The sequence below is a fragment of the Hyperolius riggenbachi genome, chromosome 9 (assembly GCF_040937935.1).
Source record: "Hyperolius riggenbachi isolate aHypRig1 chromosome 9, aHypRig1.pri, whole genome shotgun sequence".
Taxonomy (NCBI): Eukaryota; Metazoa; Chordata; class Amphibia; order Anura; family Hyperoliidae; genus Hyperolius; species Hyperolius riggenbachi.
Window position 1 is genome coordinate 286,963,919 of NC_090654.1, and position 26,295 is coordinate 286,990,213.

Genomic DNA, 26,295 nt, shown 5'->3' on the forward strand with positions numbered 1-26,295 from the left:
AAAAACAGAATAATAATATTAATAATATAATCTGATATTTAAAAATGTTCCTGGATTTATAATATAGTGTTATGTTTTAATTCGATTTTTATCTTATTATATTTTTTAATTTCTTAAGGAGTGTATTGGAGGGTAGAAATCCAATAATTTATAATTAAAAAAAAAATAATATATATAATTTTATATTATTTATATATATATATATATATATATATATATATATATATATATATATATATATATATATATATATATATATATAATTTTATTTTATTTTCGTATTTTTTTTATAGAAAATTAAACATGAATCTATATATTCTACACTTTATGGTGATGATAGTAAATGGTAACAATAGTAAATAATGATACCAAAATTTACTATTAAAAATTAATTATAAAACATTTGACTTATTTTTTTTTTTCTATTTTCTTTTCCCATGTCCATTCATTTTTCTTTAAACATGTTTTCTCTCCTTCCATTGTATTAGTCCTCCCAGCACTGTTAGTTGGTAATTCAGAGCTAATTTTGCGATAAGCGCAGCTTTCTGCGGTGAATCCACATGCAGCAAGTTTAACAAGCCAAGGTTGGACAATATCATCAGTTCTCGCTAAGTGGGTAATATTGCAATAGAAGAAAAAGGCTTTAGCATGAAAGATAATCATGTGCTGCTAATGTGATTTAGTGGCACCTCTTGGGGTAATCTGGGGATTGTGTTCTGGAGATGCTGCCCATGGGTTGGTGGTTGCTGATCAGTGCCAGGAGAGGGGGGGAGGGAGTGACACTTTAATATTTGTCATAATGCTGGGTTTATGCCGTTTATTTTGCATCTATTAAGCCGGACTGGCTGTGTGATTTGTAGAAGGCTCAGCCTGTCACGGCTGCTCCTTCCAATCCACAGGAGGTGCAGGGAATCAGATTACTCTATTTGCCCATCAGAGGTATATCAGAGCACTATGAAATTGTACAGAAAAATCAAAACAAACTATTAGATACTGTTTACAAGGAACAAACGATGCGATCCAACAAAGAGTGACGCTGTCAGCCTGGGGCAAAACTTGCAACTTGCACTGTCGCTGTCCGCGTATACTGGGGGAATATATAGAGAGAGCGCAGCAAGACGATAAGACATAACACTCTTCTATAAATTTCTGTGTATCTCTGATTGCATCTGTTTCTATCCATCTACCTATTTACATCCATCCAATTCCATTCTCTCTATCTTCATGTATGTCTTTCTATCAGATAGATGGGTAGACATATAGACAAATAGATACTACATCAGCTGCTTCGATCCCATATCTCTCTATCTCTCTCTTTCTAAGAAAGAAAGAAAGAAAGGAAGGAAGGTAAGATGGATGAATGGATAGATAGATAGATAGATAGATAGATAGATAGATAGATAGATAATTGTTTAAAGGAAAACTTAAGTCAAAAATAAAAAATGATATTTACTTACCCGGGGCATCCCTCAGCCCCCCGGAGCTGGATGGTGCCCTCGCAGCCCCGCTCCGATCATCCTATCCCCGCCGGCAGGGACAGGATGATCGGAGCGGGGCTGCGAGGGCACCATCCAGCTTCGGGGGGCTGAGGGATGCCCCTGGTAAGTAAATATCATTTTTTATGTTTGACTTAAGTTTTCCTTTAAGTTATCAGTCCAATCCTACAGCTTATGCTGGGAATACACCAGGGGCCTGATTCACAAAGCGGAGCTAACAGTTAGCATGCTGGTGAAAAGCCCTTCATCACGCCTTAACTCAGTTTAGGCATGATAAGTTTAGGTGTGATAAGTTTAGGCATGATAAGTTTAGGCGTGATAAGTTTAGGCATGATAAGTTTAAGCACCAACTGGGTTAGCACTGCAGTGCACAGCTGATCAAAAGTTTTGCGCAAGCAAAGTCTGGTGCATTCGCATAGAGTTTAATGGCGCTGCTTTGCGTCCGGGACTTTGAGCGCGATCTAAACGTATCTAAACTTATCACGCCTAAACGTATCACGCCTAAACTTATCATGCCTAAACTTATCACGCCTAAACTGGCTTTTCACCAGCGTGGTGCAATGGTTATCACGCCTAAAGTTTTCTCACTGGTTTAGCACCGCTTTGTGAATCGAGCCCCACTTCTTTTTTTTTGGCAGATGGACAGCTTGATAGATAATTTCCAACAGGTCCGATCTAATTTTGATCGATTTTCTCATAGAAGTGAAGGGAAATTGGTCAAAAAAACGATCAGAAAATTGATCGGACAGAAAATCTGCCGAAAAAACTCATTGGGCCTGATTCACAAAGCGGTGCTAACAGTTAGCACGCTAGTGAAAAGCCCTTTATCACGCCTAAACTCAGTTTAGGCATGATAAGAGTAGGTGTGATAGGTTTAGGCATGAGAAGTTTAGGCGTGATAAATTTAAGCGCCAACTGGGTTAGCGCAGCAGTGCACAGCTGATCAAAAGTTTTACGCTAGCAAAGTCTGGTGCACTTCGCATAAAGTTTAATGGCGCTGCTTTGCGTGCGGGACTTTGCAAGCGATCTAAACTTATCTAAACTTATCATGCCTAAACTTATCACACCTAAACTTATCATGCCTAAACTTATCATGCCTAAACTGGCTTTTCACCAGCGTGGTGCAATGGTTATCATGCCTAAAGTCTCTAACTGGGTTAGCACCGCTTTGTGAATCAGGCCCATTGTGTATTCCCAGCTTTACACTGATAAAGCTCAGTTATATTTGCTTATTTGATCTGTGACATATCAGTAGCATTTCATACATGACATATTCCTATATGCCTTGTCATTATATCCTCACCAAGATACATATCCATGTGCGCATGTATATGTATGTATGTACACACACATACACACACACGCACACACACGCACACATACACCATACACACACCACCCACACACCCACACACCATACATACACACACACACACCATACACACACACAGACCACACACACACAGACACACACACCACACACATACACACACACCATACACACACACACACACACACACACCACACACACACACCATACATACACACACACACCATACACACACACACACACACACACACACACACACACACACATACACACACACACACACACACACATACACACACACCACACACACACACACACACACACCCACACACACACACACACCATACACACACACACATATACACACACACACACACACACACACACACATACACACACACCACACACACACACACACACACACACCACACACACACACACACACACACACCATACACACACACACATATACACACACACACACACACACACACACACACACACACACACATACACACACACCACACACACACACACACACACCACACACACACACACCATACACACACACACACACACACACACACACACCACACACACACCATACACACACACACATATATATATATACACACACACACACACACACACACACACATACACACACACACACACACACCACACATCACACACACACACCACACACCACACACACACACGTACACACATACACACACACACACACATACACACACACACACCATACACATATTGTATATACACACACACACACACACACACACACACACACACACATACACATACACACACACACAAACATACACACACACACAAACATACACACATACACACATACACACACACACCACACACACACACACACACACACACACACATATACACATACACACACAAACATACACACACACACAAACATACACACATACACACATACACACACACCACACACACACACACACAACACACACACACACACACACACACACACACACCATACACATATACACACACACACACACACACACCACACACACACATACACACACACACACACATACACACACACACAAACATACACACACGCACACATACACACACACACAAACATACACACACACACACACCACACACACCACACACACACCACACACACACACACCACACACACACACATACATATCAGAGCCCCTTTGCGGTTTCTCAATGTACAAAGCTGGTGTGTCAAAAAAAGGAGGGGACTGTACCATTACTTGGAAATTTATTATTATCATTATTATTAATTTTTTTTTTTCTATCAATACCATTGTCATGATTATCCAATTTGCCCACTGCCATGATTTGCACTGAACAGAAACATGATTTGCTGCCTCTGTTCCTGATACCTACCAGTGTTGCCGTGATCAGCCATTAGTCATAGGGGCATAGTGAGAACGAGGAGGAGAACTGCAGGATTCTGGAATAATAGGAGCAGATTGTGGGTCAGATGTTGCTAAGCAATCGCCCAGTTAGTGGTAAATTCACAGCGAGCAGCGCAGAGGTGCGGAGAAGCAGCGCACGTCGCATTGATTGGCAATAATCAGTGCTATAATACCCACACACAGCAGCGCCTGGCCACCGCATTGTCCTCGAGATGCTTAATAAGCAGCCTTCCTTATTAATCTATTTAGAGCCATTTCAGCACAGAAGTCACGGACTGGGGGTGGCATATCTGACAATTTGAGGAGCTACTGAAGGAGAAAATGGATATGTATTGTGTGTATGAGTGATGGGCAGGGAAAGTAACCTGTTATCAGAGGTGAGGCAAGAAACAGAGATCCCCAGAGCTTGTACTGACCACATGATTTGCCGTCAGCCCTCAGTGGACCGGAAAGTGATTGACTTTCTGCTTTTCAAAGCAAGTTGGGCCAACAGGTAATGTTTACAAGATTTTCTGCTAGGTAAAACTGGTAAGTGTGTCGACCTGGTGTATTGTTCCAGCTAGTCGGTGGTCTTCACAAATGTATCTTCACATACTTATTCTGACACCTCTATCTATCTATCTATCTATCTATCTATCTATCTATCTATCTATCTATCTATCTATCTATCTATCTATCTAGTGATGGCTGCTATGATGTGCTACAAAATTCAGCTTTTAAAATATAATTATTATTGTTGTTGTTCTACTTATTATTATTATTATTATGTACTTATGCTTCTACAGCACTTTAGACAATCAAATCATTAAAGGATACAAGAGGCGATAACATAGAGAAACGTTTTACTCCCATGGGGCTTCTTGCAGCCCCTACAGGTCTATCAGTGCCCACGCCACAGTTGTACTCTTCACCAGGCCACCACTACACCATCTCTGTAACATTGTGACCCGCAGCTGTGTTGGGATCTTCTGTGCATACGTGGCCAGGAGCACTTTGCACTTAAGCAGTTCACAAAGAATCGGACAGCGCAGAGTGCTCCAGCCACGGAAGCATGATCAGAAGAGGTTTGCGTCTCACCCGTGCAAGCGTAGAAGGTCCCAACCCAACCACCGGTTGTGATCTTATGGCCCATACTCACGAGGGACTTTTGTCGCCTCAACACGCGGCGCGCGCGTGTTGCGGCGACAGGTCGCCCGTGAGTATGGGCCGCCGCACACGCGCGCCCCCCGAACTGTCGCCCGCCGCTCTTGTCGCCATGCGATTGAAAGTTTCAATCGCATGGCAACAGTCGCCGCCGCACCTCCGCCGCAACTGTCGCTAGTCCGCGTGAGTACGCGGACTAGCGATAGCAACCTCCATAGAGGTGAATGAAGCTTCCGGCGGGGGGAGGAGGAACGTCGGCGACAGCTTCCGTCTCGCCGCTGGTCCCTCTTCCGCGTGTGTACGCGGAGGGACCTGGAGAGAAGCTGTCGCCGGCCTGTCGCTAGCACGCTCACGTGTGCTGGCGACAGGCCACTTCTGCAGCCCGTGAGTACGGGCCATTACAGAAGGCGTAGCGGCAGCCTGGAACAGAGCGTTTGAAAGGAAAACTTTATTTACATATATCTTTGTAGACAAAATCACAGTCAAATCCCTGCCATTTTTAGCAAGTGGAGGTGCCCAAAAATATACAAAATAGTTAAAATTGTTTAAAAAAAAGAGGTGTAGTAGGCGTTTCTCCCCTGTGGTTCACATAAACATAAAATTGAATTTTCGAGAGTTTATTGCACAAAAGTGGAGTCAGACAATGAGTTTGTCTGGCATTCTCCTCTTCATTAGGTCATCAGGTTAATAAAAACCACAAAAAGTACCTGCTGGCCAGTATAGATTAGACTCAAGTGACTCAATAGGTTACGTTATGTAATCCACGGGAGAGGTAAGCCAAATATACCTCTCTTTTTAAAATAGTTTTTGAATTATTTTATATATTTTTGGGTGCCTTTACCTACCAAATGTTACTTATCACACCTATGTTGGGAGGTTGTATTTTTTAGCATAGCTCTTGTTCCCAGGACCTACCTAAACCAGCGGGAGTGTGACCTCCAAGGATCCTCGCAACCCCAACGGTGGTGGGAATTTCTCCGGAAGCCTTTTTGGTGGCTGCAGGTTTTATGCAATCCAAAATTTGTGAGTGATTTTTTTTTTTAACACATATACATTTTATTCTGGTGTTTTGACACTATTGGCTCCAGGGCCCATATGCATATGCAATATTAACTTTTTTCTCCTGAGTTTTCTACCAGGTAATTTATTCACATCTTTTCACAAAATGTCTTTTAAACCACCAGAAAGCAAGAAAATATTTAAAACAATTTTGATAGTACCTTTACTCTAACTTTTGGGTACATTCTCAATTGTAAAATGCTTAAAAATATTTTACAGCAATGAAAAGTACTATTACATTTTTTATTTTGTATTTTCTTGCTTGCTGGTGGCTTAAAAGGCATTTTATAACAAGGTATGGACAATTCACCTAGGAGAAAAAGTGAATTGCATATGGGCCCTTGTGTCTTTTCTCTTTTGTGTCTTCCCAGTCAATGGTTCGCCTTGGTCCACCCCTCTCCAGACTAATCCCTGCCATAGTTAGTCTAATGTGCATGATATTGTTTAAAGTGAACCAGAGACGACGCACCCTCATGTATTTTACCATATATATCAGTGGGAACATTAGAGAAAACACTCACCCTGCTCTCTGTTTCATTATTCACTATTCAGCTTGCTTCTTATCAGCCCTTATAAAATCCCTGACTGAGCATTCAGTCTGGCTTTGCTCAGGAATCTTTATAGCTGAGTCTGTCTTCTATGATATCTTTTCAAGCCCAAACCTGCCCCCTTCTGGCTCTGCTCAGAAATCATTATAGCCGAGTCACTATAGCAAAGCCAGGCTGAATGCTCAGTCTGGGATTTTATCAGGGCTGGTAACAAGCAAGCTGAACAGTGAAGAATGAAGCAGAGAGCAGGGTAGGTGTTTTCTCTAATGTTCCAACTAAATATATATGGTAAAATACATGAGTGAGCTTCGTCTCTGGTTCACTTTAAGGACATTTTTTGGGGAACATATTAACTTATTTGTATGCTTTTAAGGTGTGGGAGGAAACCCATATAAAGACAGAGAGAACATATGGACTCCATGCATATAGTGTCCTTGCGCAGAGTTATCCAGGGCACCCAGTGCTGCAAGGTGGGAGTACTATCCACTATGCCATTATGCTGCTCATGTTTTTTTCTGTTGTTTTGAATGGGATTATATTTATAAAACAGCTCTCCAAAATTCAAATGAGATTTGTACTATTATGCTAATATTTTTATTTTACTGTTTCTTTATTAATAAGAAAGTCCCTACAACCTCCTCCTCGTCCGATAGTGCTACAGCCCTATTTGAGCCTTGACTTCCTTCAGTTTTCAGCCCCATCGATCTCTGTCTATCGCTGCCTGTTTCCAGTTGTTTATCTTAAGCAGTCATTTGGCATCTTTGGCATCTTCATCTGCCCATCTCTTTCTAGGTCCTCCAGTTGGCCTTCGTCCATCCATGCTCCTTGTAAAGATTCTTTCTGGGATCCTTTGGTCATCCGTTCTAACCACATATCCTGCCCATCTCAAGCGTTGCATCCTAATACGGTCTGATAGTGGAAGATCTTTACATAGTTTATGTAGCTCATGGTTGTATTTAATTCTCCATGCACCAGTCTCATGGGTGTGGCCATAGACTTTGCATAATATCATCCTTTCAAAAGCATCCATTTTGCTTGCAAGGTTTTGGGTAAGTAACCATGTTTTACGCCCATAGGTAAGTATAAGCCTGATTATGGTCTTGTATTCCCGGATTTTGTTGTTACTTTGGATGAGTGAAAAACATGTGATACTACAACCTCACATAAGTATAATACTAATACCGTATATACTCGTGTATAAGCCGAATTTTTTGGACCAAAAAAGTGGTCCAAAAGTGGGGGGGTCGGCTTATACACGGGGCACCATGCCAATGTCCCTTCTGCAGTATCCCCCTCTACACGATGATTAATCAACAGGGCACATATGTAGCCATGAGGGTTTCCCCTGCCCCCCTCCTGAGCGGAGTAGTATTTAAATGACAGCGGTGTCCCCCGAGTGCCTCCCCTGCATACGTACTGTGGTTTAGCCGCACTGACAGTGTCGGCTGTGTCTCCCCTTCCCCCGTCAGAGCGGAGCGGCATGTAAATATCAGCAGTGTGCTGATCCGAATGCCACTCTCGCTGTGTGCAAAGTTAAAAGCAGCGGTGCGGGCTTTCTCCACTTACTTTCTAAAGTCCGTCCGTGCTGCGGGGATTCCTCTATAGCAGGTCTGATGCCGGCTCATCTCTATGACAGAAGCGTCCCTAGATGGCGTCATAGAGATGAGCCGGCATCAGACCTGCTATAGAGGAATCCCCGCAGCACGGACGGACTTTAGAAAGTAAGTGGAGAAAGCCCGCACCGCTGCTTTTAACTTTGCACACAGCGAGAGCGGCATTCGGATCAGCACACTGCTGATATTTACATGCCGCTCCGCTCTGACGGGGGAAGGGGGAGACACAGCCGACACTGTCAGTGCGGCTAAACCACAGTACGTATGCAGGGGAGGCACTCGGGGGACACCGCTGTCATTTAAATACTACTCCGCTCAGGAGGGGGGCAGGGGAAACCCTCATGGCTACATATGTGCCCTGTTGATTAATCATCGTGTAGAGGGGGATACTCTGGCTAGAATGCATGATTTATTTACATACCTACTGCTCTGCTTTGGAGAGGGGACAGGACAGTCATGGCTGCATATGTGCCCCATACATTCATCATTGTGTAGAGGGGGATACTCTGGCTAAAATGCATGTTTTATTTACATACTGCTCTGCCCTGGAGAGGGGATGGGGACACAGGCATGGCTAGTTGGCTACATATGTGCCCTAATCACACAGCACTATGTAGAAGAGTGGGATACTTTGGCCGAGACGCACACAACTATAATTTCCATTTTGCTTTGGAAGGGGAGCAGGGGCACAGTCATGGCCGCATATCCTCCTAAACCACGCCACATATGCTGGATTGGGTGCTTGTTGTGTAGTGTATGGCAAATGGAACAATGACCTTAGACCTTTGCATCCCCTCCCTGGCTTATACACGAGTCAATCATTTTCCCCAAGTTTTTTGGGCAAAAGTTGGGGGGTCGGCTTATACACGGGTCGGCTTATACACGAGTATATACGGTATATCTTTTTAAATGTATTTAAAACAAACACAGGGTAGACGTGGGGTTCCACCTTTTAACCAATACCAACCCGTGTGGCTTTTAATGCTGGCGGGTACTTCACAAACAAACAAACAAACACAGAACATTTATATCGCGCTTTTCTCCTGGCGGACTCAAAGCGCCAGAGCTGCAGCCACTAGGACGCGCTCTATAGGCAGTAGCAGTGTTAGGGAGACTTGCCCAAGATCTCCTACTGAATAGGTGCAGGCTTACTGAACAGGCAGAGCCAAGATTCGAACCCAGGTCTCCTGTGTCAGAGGCAGAGCCCTTAACCATTACACTATCCAGCCACAAAAGGTAGAACAGCAAATCCCTCCTCCCTCCCACCTTACAAATCACCCTTGTCTTAAGGGGAATCTTTATCCCTCCCCCTTCTTCAAAAAAAGGGGGTGGGGTAACAGTATGTGAGATGTTTATGGCACTGTCTGTTCAATGTATTATTTATTTATTGTCTTTATAAAGCGCCAACAAATTACGCAGCACTGGGATCTTTCTTCTCTATCGGCAGGCCAATAGCTGCATTACATTTTGCAATCAAGAAAGAAGAAATACAGCATGAGAAACCACAAACAGACGAGAAGAACAGAACATTGGAAAATAGTTGTGGATTGCAGCAATACATTTCAATAAAAGACTTCAAAATCCAGTATTTTTATGTTACGTACAGTATATATTTTTACATTGTGACAGCAATTTTTTTATTCAAGCCCCTTATGGCTAATAGGCCTTTTGTATATTTACTTCAATGAGCGTACCCATTTAGCTGCCAGTTGGCGAGATAAGGAGATAAGATTTAATACTTTCTGGAGGGGTATGGAGAGTTGAATAAAATATTCAAATAAATAACAAAAAAAAAAAACATTCTAATACCATCACCATGAGGAATAAAAAAAAAGTTCGCGTATTCTTTTCAGTGGTTTCTGCTTCTAAAATACAGATACCGGCAGTGTGCAGTTTTTGTACATCACGGTTATATTGCAGCCTGGGCAGGAGATACAACCACACCCCAAACAGGTATACTAGCCACAGGAAAAGTAATCCTTATCAAATTGTTTGTTATATGTTGCAAGTACCTTAAAGCGGATCCGAGATGAAAAACTAACTATAACAAGTAACTTGCCTATATATCTTATCTAAAGTTTAGATAGTTTACACAGCAAATCTAGCTGCAAACAGTTTTAATAGAATATGATTATTTATTCCTGTGATACAATGACAGCAGCCATGTTGTTTTGTAAACATTACACAGAGGCAGGCGTATCTGTATCTTGAGCCATCAGCCTAATCCCCTCTCCTTCTCCCTCCTCCCCTCTGCCTCTGAGATCAATGGCTAGTAACACCTCCCCCTCCTCCTGCCCAGACTGAGCTCCCATGAGCCCTTGCTACTGCCAAGGCTCTCTGAAAACCCGTGGGCGTGGCTTATTTAGTTTATAGGGAATTAGAGTATTAAAACAAAAACAAAAAAGTATTTGACTTGAGGAATGTCCTATAAACAATAGGAAAGGAACACAATTATGCAATTATGCAATGTGTAAAAGTTCACCTCGGATCCACTTTAAAGCCAATGGAAATCAAATAAAAAAAACCTAAAAACAAACATAGACGTGTTCAAAATGAAGATAGCATTCACCTTACTGTATTTTTGCCACTCCCCTCACCCCTGGATCTCTTTATTTTTCCCCAGCACCGATGCCCATGTTATCCAAGATGGCTGCTGACCTTTGCCTTTCTCTTCCGGGTCAGGAGCCTATTACTTTTTTCTAGCGCTGGTAAAGCCACGTGAGAAGCATCGCATGGCCATGAAGTGTTGCATAGTTCTGCTCATACCTTTCCCCCGAGTAGAACTATGCGTCTTCTCCTCTGCCAACAGCGCTGCCTGTGTTGTGCAGCGTCACTATGCGCGCTCTGTCAGTGAGACCAGGGAGCTACGCGTCATTGGGTGGGCGGCTCAGAGGGGCGGGGAAAGGGGGAGTGATGGCCAGGCATGGCGGAGGAGAGGTAGAGCAGTGGAAATAAGCTCTGCCTCCTCCCAATAGCATTATATTCGACCGAACTGGTCAAACATGTATCAATTATATTTCAGGGGCCAGGCTGCAGTAATTTACACGAAAAGGAGACTGACGAGCACAGGAGAAAAATAGGTAAATGACAAGTTATTGGAAATAATAAAAAAAAAAAACGGTTTCCATTCACTTTAAGGGAACCTAAAGTTAGAAAAAGTTGGCAGTTTAACTTACTTGGGGCTCCTTCCAGCCCCCTGCAGTTCTTCCGTGCCCTCACCATCATTCCTTGCTCTTCTGTTCAGTTGCAGCGCCGCTGAATGCTTGGCCCCGTGCCGAGCACCTCCTGATCACGCTCCCATGGATGGGAGCCTTATGTGATTGTGCAGTATGTAAAAATTTCCACTGCGCATGTGCAGCATGCTGCCGGCCACAGGAGTGCGATCAAGGAGGCATATGCAGTAAGGGCGCTGCAGTGGAAGGGAAGAGCATGAAATAACAGAAAGGGCACAGGAGGACTACAGGAGGCTGGAAAAAGCCCCAGGTAAGTTAAACTGCCAACGTTTATTTACTGTAGGTTCCCTTTAGAGAGAAATCGTAGCCAAGAATTGAACTTCATCCCAATCAGTAGCTGATACCCCCTTTCCCATGAGAAATCGTTTCCTTTTCACAAACAGATCATCAGGGGGCCTGTATGGCTGATATTGTGGTGAAACATCTCCCACAGGAAACAGGGTCCTGGCAGTTTCCTGTCTGTGAACCTCGTTGCATTGTGGGAAATAACAGCTGTTTCCAACTGCCAAAAAAGCAAGCAGCATCTCCTTCCACTGACATCACCTGCCAGCAGTAAAAATGTCACCATGTGATAAATGTCAGAATGTAAATCAGGAGAGGAAAGATTTTACATTGGGCAAACACTGACTAAATCATTTATACATATTTATTGTAAAAATGAAGAACCTTTTAATTACATTATTTTCACTGGAGTTCCTCTTTAACAAGTCACATTACACTTCTGTCTTTGTGATTACTCTAATTAATCATGATTTGTTTCTCTCTCTTTGCTGCCACTTTATAGTGAGTCACGGGGAAAGCTGGCTTCTGTGCCTCAGCTGTACCCTAGAGGGGAGTGATTGCTGTGTATGTCCCTAGGCCTTGCAGAATTCACGTAACAAGACAAGCTGTGGGGAGGTGAAGGGAGTAAAAAAAAAATACTGCCTGCTTTTATGCAGACTTATGGACCAATGAGACAACAAGGTGTATACTGTCGTTGTGGTTTCCAGAAAGATTGCAAAAAAGAAAAAATTAGAAACTTCAGACAAGTTAATATTGGGCACTAATAGAGGCATTCAATTACAAAATTAGAAATGACTTGTTTGATGATGACATGTTATATACCTATATTTGTTCCAAGATAAATCAACCATTTAAGTATAAAAATTTAAATCACAGATAGTTTAAAAGAGGCGGTTGGGGAAAGCAGATAGATAGATAGATAGATAGATAGATAGATAGATAGATAGACCCTTATTCAGGGCCGGCCCGCTCATGAGGCGGGGTGAAACTTTTGCCTCAGGCGGCAAATTTCCAGGGGCGGCACCCGCCCGTCCGTGGGTGCGGGGAGCCGGCCCGCCGAGCTGGAGGGGTAGCTGGCAGGACGAGGGTGTTGGGCCAGCGGCGGGGAGGGGGGTCGGACCCCCCTCTCCCTCGCCTGGGTCCCCCGTCCTCCGCTCCCCTCCAGCCTAAATAGAAGCAGCCGTATGTGTAAGAGGCATGGGTGGGGAGACACTCACCTCCTCCTCGCTCCAGCGTGCGCTCCACTGACATAACTTCCTGCAGGACGCTGCAGGAAGTGACGTCAGTGGAGCGCACGCTGGGAAGAGGTGAGTGTCCTCCCCGCCCGTGCCTCTTACACATACGGCTGCTTCTATTTAGGCTGGAGGGGAGCGGAGCACGGGGGACCCAGGCGAGGGAGGGGGGGTCCGACCCCCCTCCCCGCCGCTGGCCCAATACCCCCGTCCTGCCAGCTACCCCTCCAGCTCGGCGGCCCCCCACATCAATTGATATTTTCACACCTTATCAATACAATGCCTTTTATGCCATCAGCAAGCAAGACAATATGGGTATTTTTTAATTGCAGAGTGCCAATAAGTTATTTTAAAGAGACTATGTAACAAAATTGTGAGCCTTATTTCTTCTGTCCTATAAGTTCCTATTACTGTTCTAATGTGGTCTGTCTTACTGCAGCCTTTCCTACTTGCACTGTCTCTGTAATAAATCTTATCTCCTTTCCTCTGTTGTGTCTGTCGGGCTGAGGCTGGAACGTGTGGAATGTGCAGCACTGCTTGTCATTGGCAGAAGCTTGACACACCCCCTCCAAGCTCTGCATGAGTCACACAGGAAGCTGTTCTCAGCCTATCATACTCTGGTTAGAAGCCAGTCATTTGTTTGTAAACACTGCCTAAAACTGTTCATTACAAGCCAGGATTGCAGCAGAGAGGGACAGAAACAGCACAGAGGGGCACAGGGGAACATAAGGAATAGAATGGTATGCTTTTTATTGTAAGGATTTTAGAGTACAGATTCTCTTTAAACAGAAGATGAAAAATTATCTCGTGAGAGAAAACTTCAAGGAAAAAGTTTATTGGATCAGCCCAAAGTGAGAAAGTAAATTCACAAGTTCTCTTTGTCTCTCCATCTCTTGCTCGCCATCTTTCTTTCTTTCTCTTTCTTTCTTTCTTTCTTTCTTTCTTTCTTTCTTTCTTTCTTTCTTTCTTTCTTTCTTTCTTTCTTTCTTTCTTTCTTTCTTTCTCTTCTTTCCTTCCCTCCTTCTCTCTTTCTCCTGCTTATCGATAGTGCTGAGGCCCTGAACTGAGCCTGAAACCATAGTCCTGCAAGCTGAGAGTGCTGGTCACTGCATCTCTGTATTATGCACACTTTAAAGAGAACCCGAGGTGGGTTTGAAGAATGCTATTAGGATACAGAGGCTGGTTCTGCATACTATCACCAGCCTCTGTGTCTGTACTGTGCCCCCCCCCCCCAGGCCCCTCCTGCGCTCTGCTGTCCCCCAGAAAAAAAAATGCCATGCTAGCGACATGCAGCTTCAGCTTGTCGCTAGCTGGCTGTTTACCTTAATGCTGCCTGCCACCGCCACTCCCCCGCCTCCTCTATAGCGCCGCTCCCTTTCCTCCAATCAGATTACAAAAGCGGGGAGGGAAGGGACGCAGGCAGGGAGCGGCGCTATAGAGGAGGCGGGGTGACTGGCAGCATTAAGGTAAACAGCCAGCTAGCGACAAGCTGCGTGTCGCTAGCATGGTGTTTTTTTATGGGGACAGCAGAGCGCAGGAGGGGCCTGGGGGGGGGCACAGTACAGACACAGAGGCTGGTGATAGTATGCAGCCCCAGCCTCTGTGTCCTAATACCATTCTTCAAACTTAGTTCGGGTTCTCTTTAAAGCTGAAATGTTGATAGATAGCAGCCATTTCTCTGCAGCAAGTGTTGCTTGACTGAACGGTCTCTGTAAAAAGCAACATGACCATAAATCAAAAAGCCTTAGAAACCCCAAAACAGGACTAGACCCACATGCAGCACCAATACAGGTGAAACTCGAAAAAATTAGAATATCGTGCAAAAGTCCATTTATTTAAATAATTCCACTTAAAAGGTGAAACTAACATATGAAATAGGAACTCTTTGCAGGTTCTTTGGGTTAATTAGCTGATTAGAGGCTGACACTTTGAGCCGAGAATATTGAGCATTTTCACACTATACTAATGGGCTGAGATTTTGATTTTGGAGTTCTCATAAGCTGTAAGCCAGAATCATCAACATGTTAACAAACAAAGGCTTGAAATATCTCACGTTGAATATTCTACTTTGTTTCACCTGAAAAATAAAATTTAACCTAAATAAAAGTTAGCCTAAAAGTTTCACCTCTAGAAAGTACACATGCAAGGAAGAGAAGAAAGTGGTACAGATGTGGTGCAGTATATGGATTGCCTTAGGCCTCATCATTGTCGGACTGGGAGGAGGAAAAGCTGAGGAAATCCACCTGCTGGCCAAGCAGCAGTAACCCTGTGTTATCACTCCCAATAGAAACCTGCAGCAAGTCCTCACTGTGAGCAGCAACATCTGATTACTGCTGCTTGGCCAGCAAGTGGATTTCCTCAGCTTTACCACCTTCCAGTCCAACGCTGGGCTTTATTTACAGTGGTGCGATGCATTTCAGTGTAACAGCCGCTTTTGTAACGCAGCTTACTGTACTGCAATGCACCAGCTATGCAATGTTCACAATGTGGTATGATGGGTTGCAGTAGGGTAATGCACTGCATGCAGTATGTTACAGTTAGACACAAGCATTAACAGGTGCAGTGAAGCATACTTTTCATTGACTGTATGTGAGCGACGCAACGCAGGTGTAACGTATATGTGAGAAAACGCGGAAAAGCCGCCGCGCGTTCTGACAGCAAGGCGGCTGATTCCGCGTCCAACGCGGCGGTTTGCACGCGGAGGCGTGCATCTGGTAACATGGCAGAACGCGGAAAAGCTGCCGCATGCACTGACAACGAGGCGGCTGGTTCCGCGTCCAGCGCGGCGGTTTGCACGCAGCAGCGTGCCTCTGGTGTGGCTGAGTCTGTTAGTTCACACAGGTTTAGGTATACGCGTGCACGCGCTGACAGGGCAGAACTTTTATGACGGCCAAGAGGGGACCAGCTGACCAGGCTGGTCAGCTGACGCCAGAGCAAGTTTCTATTGGTCCATCACTTAGAGGTGGCGACAGAGAGCGCTCCACTATATATAGTTGCTGCTGGCCAGTCATAAGTTGTCTGCCGTTGCGAACACTACGTGGAAGCACTCAGACCTTAGTCAGATCCTGCAGTGTGTTTGAACCAGGTGGACCTGGGAATTCACACTGAGCCAGATTACTTGTATTGTATTCTGTTTATGCTTAGACCAGTTCCAGGGTGTAGAGACCACGGACCTCACACCCAGACTAGGGAACCTGTGTTATCAATCTGTTTATGCTTAGACCAGTTCCAGGCTGTAGAGGCCACGGACCTCACACCCAGACTAGGGAACCTGTGTTATCAATCTGTTATACATCAGACTAGTTCCAGGGTGTAGAGACCACGGACCTCACACCCAGACTAGGGAACTTGTGTTACCATTTTGTTATACATCAGACTAGTTCCAGGGTGTAGAGACCAAGGACCTCACACCCAGACTAGGCATTGTTTGATATCTGTTATGACTTATTGCTTTCCTGACTACTCCTCTGATCTCTGATTCGGTACCTCGCACTTCTGATACTCTGTTGCCAAACCCTGCTAGCCTTGGATACCGAATCAGCCTTCTGTCTATGGCCTCAATTCACTAAGCTTTTCTCCTGTCTTTAATAACTCTTCTAGAGTTGTTACCATGGTGATAAGGCATGTAGTATTCAGGAAACATTTTACCTCAGGCAAACCTAAAGTTAACTCTTCTGTCTTTAAGTTAACTCTTCAATCCTTAAAATAACTCCAGAGTTAAAGACAGGCTGTTTATTAACTGCATGTGAAAATAACTACAGAGGAGGTAAATTAACTACAGAGGAGGTAAAATAACTACAGAGGAGGTAACTTAACTACAGAGGAGGTAACTTAAGGAGTGAAGAGATAAGATAACTCTCTCTTATGTGGAGGTAAGTTTTCTCTTGCCTTATTATCTCCAGCATGATCTTAGTGAATTGAGGCCTATGTACCTTATATGACCGTGTGTTGCCGACCTGGCTTTCCCAGACCTCGAGAGCTATCTCTACTATTAAGAGATAGTTTCCAAATCACTCAGTGACATTGGTCTTTATTGTCACTCACTCTCTGGACCTTCCTTCTTCCAGCCTGACTCCGCCCCTTGGGGAGTCTCAGGCTACTGGAAGGTTTCCTTATCTTTAGAGCTGTATTGCCCATACTGTCTCTAATTTCCTGTGCTATACTCAAAGTACTACCGTTACACCAAACACTCACATTATACAGGTGTCCAGAGGTTAGCAATATATCTGTATTATCGGTGATTCTGCAGATCATCAATAATCAGGTATATATCTGCATTCTTGGTGATACTGCAGATCACCAATAATCAGATTCTCTCTGCGTACTGACACCAATCGTTACAGTATAGAACTATTTTGATTTGTTCCGTTGTGTTCCTGTTATAGCAAAGTTCCTAGTATCCGGCACCAGCGGGGATCGCCTGATGTCGGATACCTGTGCTCAAGCAACTGGCCGAAAAAGTGCAAACCTCTCCCCCCCCCCCCCCCCCCAAAACCTCACAGGGCCTCCAGCGACATCTTGTAAGAGAGAAGAGAGGCGCCAAAAGGATAAGAAGTATTTAATAACTTTAAAATCCCTTGGGAGGCAGTGGTGGACTTACCTCCCTGAAGTAGACATGAAACTGTCGATTTTCACACAGAAAAATGTATTCACATACTCCAACAAACAATGCAACGCGTTTCGCAGGTGTATTTCCGCTTCCTCAGGCAATAACAGGAAGGAGTGCAAAACAGTATGGTCTCAAGGTCACGATAAGCGCCTCTGTGTTTTTCCAGCGACATCTTGTAACTTTCCTGTTGCTCTTAGTGGCTTTCCGGTGTCCTCGGGGAAAGAAACTGTCGTGCCACCTGACCCACATAAGGTCACAGGACATGCCAGGAGCCACTAAAAGTTACATGGAGGCTACCAGGTACCGTCGGAGGCTCGGTGACTATTTATTGCCTGCAAACACCCCCGAAAAAACACCCAAAACAAAGTCCCTGTTATTCCCTCAGGCATGCCAGTTAGTTGAGGCTTCCGGTTGCCTGGCTTAAGAATAACAGGGACTTTGCTGAATATGGGGAGCACAACGCAATGTCCCACCGGAAACGTGGCCTTACAGAGACTCAATAAAGGTTATTTACATATTTCTCAGGGCATTCGACCCCTCTCTTCCTCCTCCTCCTCCTCCTTGCAGAAATGCCGCCTGCAGATAGGTAAAGAAAGGTTTCAGGGAACATAAAAAGCCATCAGACTCTTTAAGACATAGCAGAGCCCAGGGAAATAAATGACACTCCTGTGATTTGCTATTATACTTTCCTGTTACTTTCTTACTCTCGTGGTGTCAGCTTGATAAAAGGCGGCATCTCAATGTCCAGCATCACCCTCCGGAATTACGGCCTCCGCCGCTCCGCCGCTATCGGTATGCGGGAGGAAGGGATTGGTGTGTTATTAACCAGCATTATCTGTTTGCATTCTGTAAGCAAGCGGGGCCACTTAAGCAGATTCTCTATGTCATTAAACCACATTTGACTCCTCCGATAGAACTTAAAGCGGGAGATAGGAAGGTCTAGCTGTCCAAGAGATGTAATATTCATGTCGTTACCTCTTTATGTAATTTTTGGTTAGCGTAGAAGATGAATGTGGCTTAAACAAGCTTGATTTGTCATATTTTTTTCTTTCCTCTTTAAAGTGGGAACGTCAGAAGCAGGAGAAATAAAATATCAGAAGGATAGGTGATTAAAGCAATTTTCTATACACGAGAAGCCAGATTACGGAGCAGACTTGAAATAACGTTTACCCTGATGTCTCAATTTTGCTTTCTCCCCAACACATAGAGCTGTACTCATACAAAAAGAAAAGTGAAAAAACAGATTTTGTGTCTGTAATTTATTTTTTAGCAGATTGCCCCCTTTTGGTCACCATTAGAGACGAGTGATCCAAATTTTCCGGTTTGGTCTCACAGCAAATTGACCCCAATCATGCCTAAGGTGGCCACACATGATATAATAAAATTAAAAAATGTTGCCGATTTTAAAAGAAATTCAATAAAAAGGATATTTTGTTTTTTGTTTATATATTTTTCTCGATCGGGAGTGGTGGAAATTTCTGATCAATTTTTTGCAAAATTGTATGGTGTGTGGTAGATAGACTTTTTTTTAATGTAGAGACACAAGCAATTTTTTTCAGAGTCTTCAATCTTTTTTTTTTTCATAATTTGGGAAAAGTTTAACACACACGTGTGATACATCCGCCATATTTTTCAAATGTTACAATCGATCAGAAAAATGTATTGTATATTTTGAATTTAAAATAAATATAAAAATGTATGGTGTGTGGCCACGTTTACTGAGATTCTTATGAAATTGTGGCTAGGTTAGGTGAGAACGAGGATTTTTCTAAATATTTGATTGTAAATTATATCTATAAAGTCGTTGATATCAATGAAATGACTTGATTTATAGTCTGTTTCACTTCGACTTTCAATTGCCTTGCCTAATCGAAAGTTTCTCAGAACTGATTTGGGAGATTCTTGTGGATCAATCCGAAATTTGACTAAATTCTTGCGAACTTCCTAGCAACGATTTTGCTATCCTAAGTATACTGAAAATGTGTTTAATTGACTATACTGTAAACTTTATTCACTATTTGCTAAATTGACATATTTATTATTTTCAAATGCCAGTAGTAATATCTATGTCCCACTTACTCAAATGAAGTACCCAGGGGTCCTGGACAATTATTGTGGTCTCACTTCTCATTTTCATACCACTTCCTACTTTGGATGTCAAATGGTCACATCTGTTTGACCCGCCCACGGGATGAATCCAGAGAGATGAGGACGCCATTGTACTGCCATGGCATTTGGACCATACATGGCATTTGAACCATACCAACAAGTTTTTTGTCTACCACTTTGATTCCAAAGTAAATGGTGGGGAGAGGCACACCTTTCCGTAGTATTCGGGTGCATAACTACGGATGTCCAACAACATCCAAAGAGCAATCAATGGTAGAAAGGATTGGTTAACACTCCAGCTTCTCAGTGAGCAAATGTTTTATTCTCCAGTCATATGTCAACACTTAAGTTTAACAATTGTTTCCGGCCATCAGGGGTCCCCTTCTTCAGAACAGTGCAGTAAAAAAAAAAAAAGAAAAAGAAAAAAAAACTGTTCTGAAGAAGGGGACTGAGAAGCTGGAGTGCTAACCAATCCTTTCTACCTCTTTGATTCCACACATTGGGCTTCATTCACTAAACCTTGATACTCAAATATTATATCACACCTTATCAAAGATATCACACCTTATCAAAGATATCACATGTTATCAAAGTGAACATGCCTTATCAGAGTACCATAGCGAGCGCTACGAACCTGCAGGGGCTCAGGGCAGGACGAGAGCCATTGCCAATTAGCAGGCATAAGTTCAAAGTGCTCACTATGCTACTCTGATAAGGCGTGCTCACTTTGATAAGGTGTGATATCTTTGATAAGGTGTGATATAATTTTTGAGTTATGACGGTTTAGTGAATTGAGACCATTGTGTGTATTCAGTTATCAGCTGTGTTTCTCTCAGATTTTGCCTTCTTCAAGTTTAGGTTTCGTTGGGCTTGAAGCATGTGTTAGCAGGGAGCATGCTGGGACTTGAGTTTCAGCCAATTTTGGGTGCCTCGGTCCCCTTTTCTCCATGCCTTGATATACAGTCCATGAACCAGCTAGAGATAAATCCTTCATTCTGATTGGCTGAAAGTTTTACGTTGAGCTGGAGAGAGTGGGGCCCATGTGCCAGACCGCTCTCCGTTCACTTCCTGCATGTTCCTGGCAAGTCTGGGGCACATTTGGAAAACAGCTTGCAATGAACGATATCATTTCATTATGTTACTGTAGTAAGAAAAAAAAAATCATATTTATTGTATATGTCACAGTTTCGGGGGAACAGCCCTTCAGCATACAGTGTGCTCTTTGTGAGCCGCCAGAGGTCAAAGCAGAATTATAAGGAGCAGAGAAATATTTATTCTATTCACAGTTCACGCAGGTTAACTGTTTGAAAGTCCTCGTGTGACAGATTTGCCCAAGTGGATAGAGATTTAATTGTGGTAATGGACAAGAAAAAAGCAGGCTTAATGTGTTTTGTGTCAAACCTCCCATTCCCCCATCAGGTGTGCCCCAAACCGGCTGAGGTGGATTTAGAGTTCATTTAAGGTTTAGAGGGTTCTGTCTTGTTTCCAGTGAACCTTTTCGGGTGCCTTTTGGTTAATTGCTGGTATTAAAGCCATCGAGTTTTATAGCATGCCCTAGATGAAAGAAAATGAGGGCACAATGCCAGGCTTTGCAGCAAAGTAGCCATCTTTATGTAGCCCTCGTGGTTTATATAGTCTGATATCAACATACTGTGCGTCGGGGAGCTCCGGATATCGGTAATGTACTGTATGCAGAGGGAGAGAGGGAGCCTGATTCACTAACCTGGGTACCTGGGTATGCTTCACTGTCTGTGTGCGCAAAAACATTGTGGTAGTGGGGGTGGGGGTGGTGGGGGGGGAGTTGGGTGGTTAGAGGTAATATAAAAGCAGTGTGTGAACGCGTGTGCAGTGGTGGATAATTTGCAGTCCTTGCAATTACTGGGGAATGGGGTTTGTTTTGGGGGGACTTTGGAAAATACGTAATTTGAACACTGATTGTTTTGCGTGTGGGGGATTGTGTTTCAGGTGCTGTTTACACTACCTAGGTTCAATGTAATGTTTTTGTACATCATTTTATGTACACTCCAACCCCCCAGCAGTCTAAAGTATGTTGACCCGGCCCTTAAATAATAAAAGTTTGGGGGCCCCTGCTTTAAGGGGATCCAGTATGTATTTGGGACATATGAGGAAGCTAGAGAACCTAGACAAAAACCCAATCAACCACATGGAGAGCATTACATTTTTCCTTTCCTATAATGGTTTTTTGTAAAGACCCCTTCAGCAATGTCAACAAACTGAAGTGGAATCCAAATGAATTGCCCAATTTCTACTTTTACTACACAACTGAATTTGCACAGAAGGTGAACTCATCCTCATCCCCAGTCCCGGGATTCAAGGGCAAGGCTGAAGGTGTTTTGATAATACACAAGTCTATGTTGTACGGTCAGGCAATACACATCCCGCGTGCCTGGGCACAGCAGGACTGAGGGTAACATTACATATTCTAAGTTTCAGGAAATCAATCAGCAATCACTTTACACTCCTCCTCAGCCAGCCCGTGAAGGTGCGAATGGGATGTAAGGAACTGGTAAATACACAGATTTGTTTTTTGGCACAAAATCTTCTTACTCTTATTTATTTGGAGTGAGGAGCTTAAACTGCGAGAACTCGATGGGGGTTCAAGATTAGCAGCATCCTAATCACACGAGAGTTGGCTGAATCTTCTCATGTTGGCCAACAATGGTCGGATCAGGAGGCTCTGCATGGGATACACACATTTTTGACTGGCTTCAGTAGCTGCCTGTGGATCTGTCCAGTAAACAGGAAATCCTACCAGAAATATAGATATCTATAGACAAGCATGTTTCATGAATTGTAGAATTACATAGCTCCCAACTGTCCCTCCTTTGGAGGGACAGTCCCTCTTTGGGGACCCTGTCCCTCTGCTCCTCTTTCTTCCTTATGTGTTCCTCTTTCAGGACTGATGTACAGATTTATGCAAATAGATGTATTTTTCTACTGAAAATGTTCTTTAACTAACTCTAAACATTTCTCATCCTTTAAATTGATAAATTTTTTTATTTCCAAATGTTACAACGAAGGAAAATGAACCAGGATAGGACCAGTGCAGATTGAATTACAGAACAACATATTTTTCTTATGGAATCTTTATGGTATGTGGGACTAAGCGGTGTGTTTGGAGCATGATTGGGGGTGTGGCAGGGGTGTGGCTTAAGTATCCATCTTTATCTCAAAGAGTAGGGAGGCAGGGGCATAGCAATAGGGGTTGCAGAGGTAGCGGCCGCATCGGGGCCCTTGGGCCAGAGGGGCCCCGAAAGGCCCTTCCTCAACTACAGTATTAGGTCTCTATTGGTCCTATGCTCATAATAACCACTTCTGTAGATACTTTGAATAGTGGTAATCATTAACAAACTGCTCCCCATTCCCTTCTTGCACCTCTGACACTGTAGTTGCCATTGGCAGGTTTTGGTGCGCCGTATCAATTGTTATGTATAGAGTACTTGGGAGGCCCCATTGTAAAACTTGCATCGGGGCCCACAACGCCTTAGCTACGCCACTGTAGGGAGGTATGGAATTATCAGTGGCAGCAGAAAATGTGGGCGCTTGCATGCGGTTGGGACAGTTTTGGTTAGCCGTGGAGCAGTTCAGGTTAAGCATTGATGGCGGTGATTAAGGTTAACCGTACCACTGTAAATACCACTGTAAAATAGAGGAATATCGGATATTCTACAATTCAGCTATTCCCAGGCACCCACATTTCCTCTATTTCATATACACTTAGCATTATTATTGTATGTGATATTTCTGTTCTGTATTGTGATATATTAGTAGATCACAAAATGTGCAATTCCTATTGGCTTGCAACAATGTACAAGTCACATGTCAGTTGTGAAAAAGAAAGCATACACGCAGGACAAATGTGTTCAGCAGACAATTTGCATCCAAAAAATGGCCAGAACGTAGGTCAGATGCAATGCCTTTGATTTGCATTAGAAGTTGAATGCAAATTTGCAAAGCCACAAATTGCACACAAATTCACTTATGTGTGAAAGAATCCTTAAAGAAAATCTGTACTGAAAAGAAATCCCCTGGGGGGTACTCACCTCGGGTGGGGGAAGCCTCCGGATCCTATTGAGGCTTCCCCCGTCCTCCTCAGTCCCACGGCAGAGGAGAAAATCCTCCCGGAGCGGCGGCGATGTAAATATTTACCTTCCCGGCTCCAGCGCAGGCGCAGTATCCGCTCTCCGCACGGAGATAGGCGGAAATAGCCGATCTCCGTCGGGCCGCGCGTAGTAGAGCGCACACGACGGCGATCGGCTATTTTCGCCTTTCTCCATCAGAAGAGCCGCAACAGCGCCCCTGCTGGAGCCCGAAAAAGTAAATATTGAACATGCTGTAAGATTTGTCGCCTGTGCGTTCCGGGGGCTGCAGCGAGACCGCCGTGAGACACAGGAGGACGGGGGAAGCCTCGATAGGGTCCAGAGGCTTCCCCCTACTGAGGTGAGTACCCCCCAGGGGAACTTTTCTTCAGTACAGGTTTTCTTTAATATCTGGAAGACATAGATAACTTACATTATACCTAATCTTCCACAAATTGTATAATGCTCATCTACTAGAAACTAGATGTGTGTGTGTGTGTGTGTGTGGGGGGGGGGGGGGGGTAGATTATTTAAAGACACACTATAGTGTCATATAGTAGAATGCAGTAAATTATTTAGGAACTAGGAGACCCACTTTTATAGTAATTTTCCTGGTTTCCGCATCAGAAACACTTCTTATATGTAAATTTTGGTATGTCTGTTTATTATGCAGAATTCTCCACACAGAGCATTCTGGGAGCCAGGTATACTTTCTACTGGCTTTAGAACTCTAAAAACAAACATTCTGTAAATCTGTGTCAGACAGGACTAAAGATGTCATCACCTGTGAGCAATTTCAGAATGTAAATCAGGGAGAGGAAAAATTCTACCATGGGCAAACACTGACTAAATAATTTATTCATGAATATAAAAATATATTTTAAAATTATTCATTATGTTCTATTCACTAGTCACTACATTTCCTTTTTACAAGCAAAACAGAAGCAAAAATAAACTTATGAGATACTGTATGTGTAGTCCAGCTAAAGCACCGCCTTGGGTTCTCTTTAACTTTTTGCGGACCGCCGCAGTACAAATGTACGTCAGGCAGGGGGCGCTGTGGTTCTGACCGGATGTAAACTCTACGTCCCATTCACCGCGCGTCCCTGCCGTTCCCGCCGCTCTCGCCGCTCTGCCCCACCGCAATTTGCTCGCCCTACCGCCTCTATGACGGCAGAGCACTGTTTTCATTGGCTCCTGGCCCTATCATTCCTGTAAGCCAATCCCAGCGCACATCGCTCTGCCGTCACAGAGAGAGCAGCCTGCGGTGGGGACAGAGCAGCGTGACTGGCGGATTATTGCGGCAATTCGTCGGTATGCAGCGTTTTAGTGTACCGGCAGCCTCTGGTCCTTAAGGGGGCAGAGGCTGCTGGTACCAAAGTGGTTAAGGGCTTTATATATTGTTTGTTTGTTTGTTAGACAGTCCAGGCTTTCTTTAGAAGCAAAGAGCTTCTCTGAGCTCTTAAACCCAGCATGGGTCTGATACAGTCCTGTTTTCTGAAGCAGTTAAAGGACAACTGAGGTGACATGTGACATGATGAGATAGACATGTGTATGTACAGTGCCTAGCACACAAATAACTAAGCTGTGTTCCTTTTTTTTCTTTCTATGCCTGAAAAAGTAAAAAATTGGGTGTGCAAGCAACAGTTTCTGTCCGGGTCAGGACTGGGTCGGACTATAGTATAACCCTAATTGATAAGTAATTACATCCATAAAACACTTTTTCTGTCAGTAAATGGCTCCCGAGAGCAGGAAAGAGATAAAAAGGGTCAATAATTCCAAGATTTGAGCTCTGGCATACTTCAATGAAGGTGTCATTGAGCAAAGAGACAATAAAACAGTAAAAACTAAAAAACAAATCTAAATATAAAATAAAACTGTGCGATATCTAAAAAAAGTCATTTTTAGGAGTGGGAGGATAGATACAATTGTTTATCCCATCAGTTTATTTTCACCTCGTCCTTTAAACAGCCAAGAAACAGTGACAGACAGCTTGAAATAAGGTTGTACTGCAGGAAAGTTAAAAGGGTCACTATTTGTGCCAGTATGATGCAGAAAAAAGCTATATAATGGAAAATAAA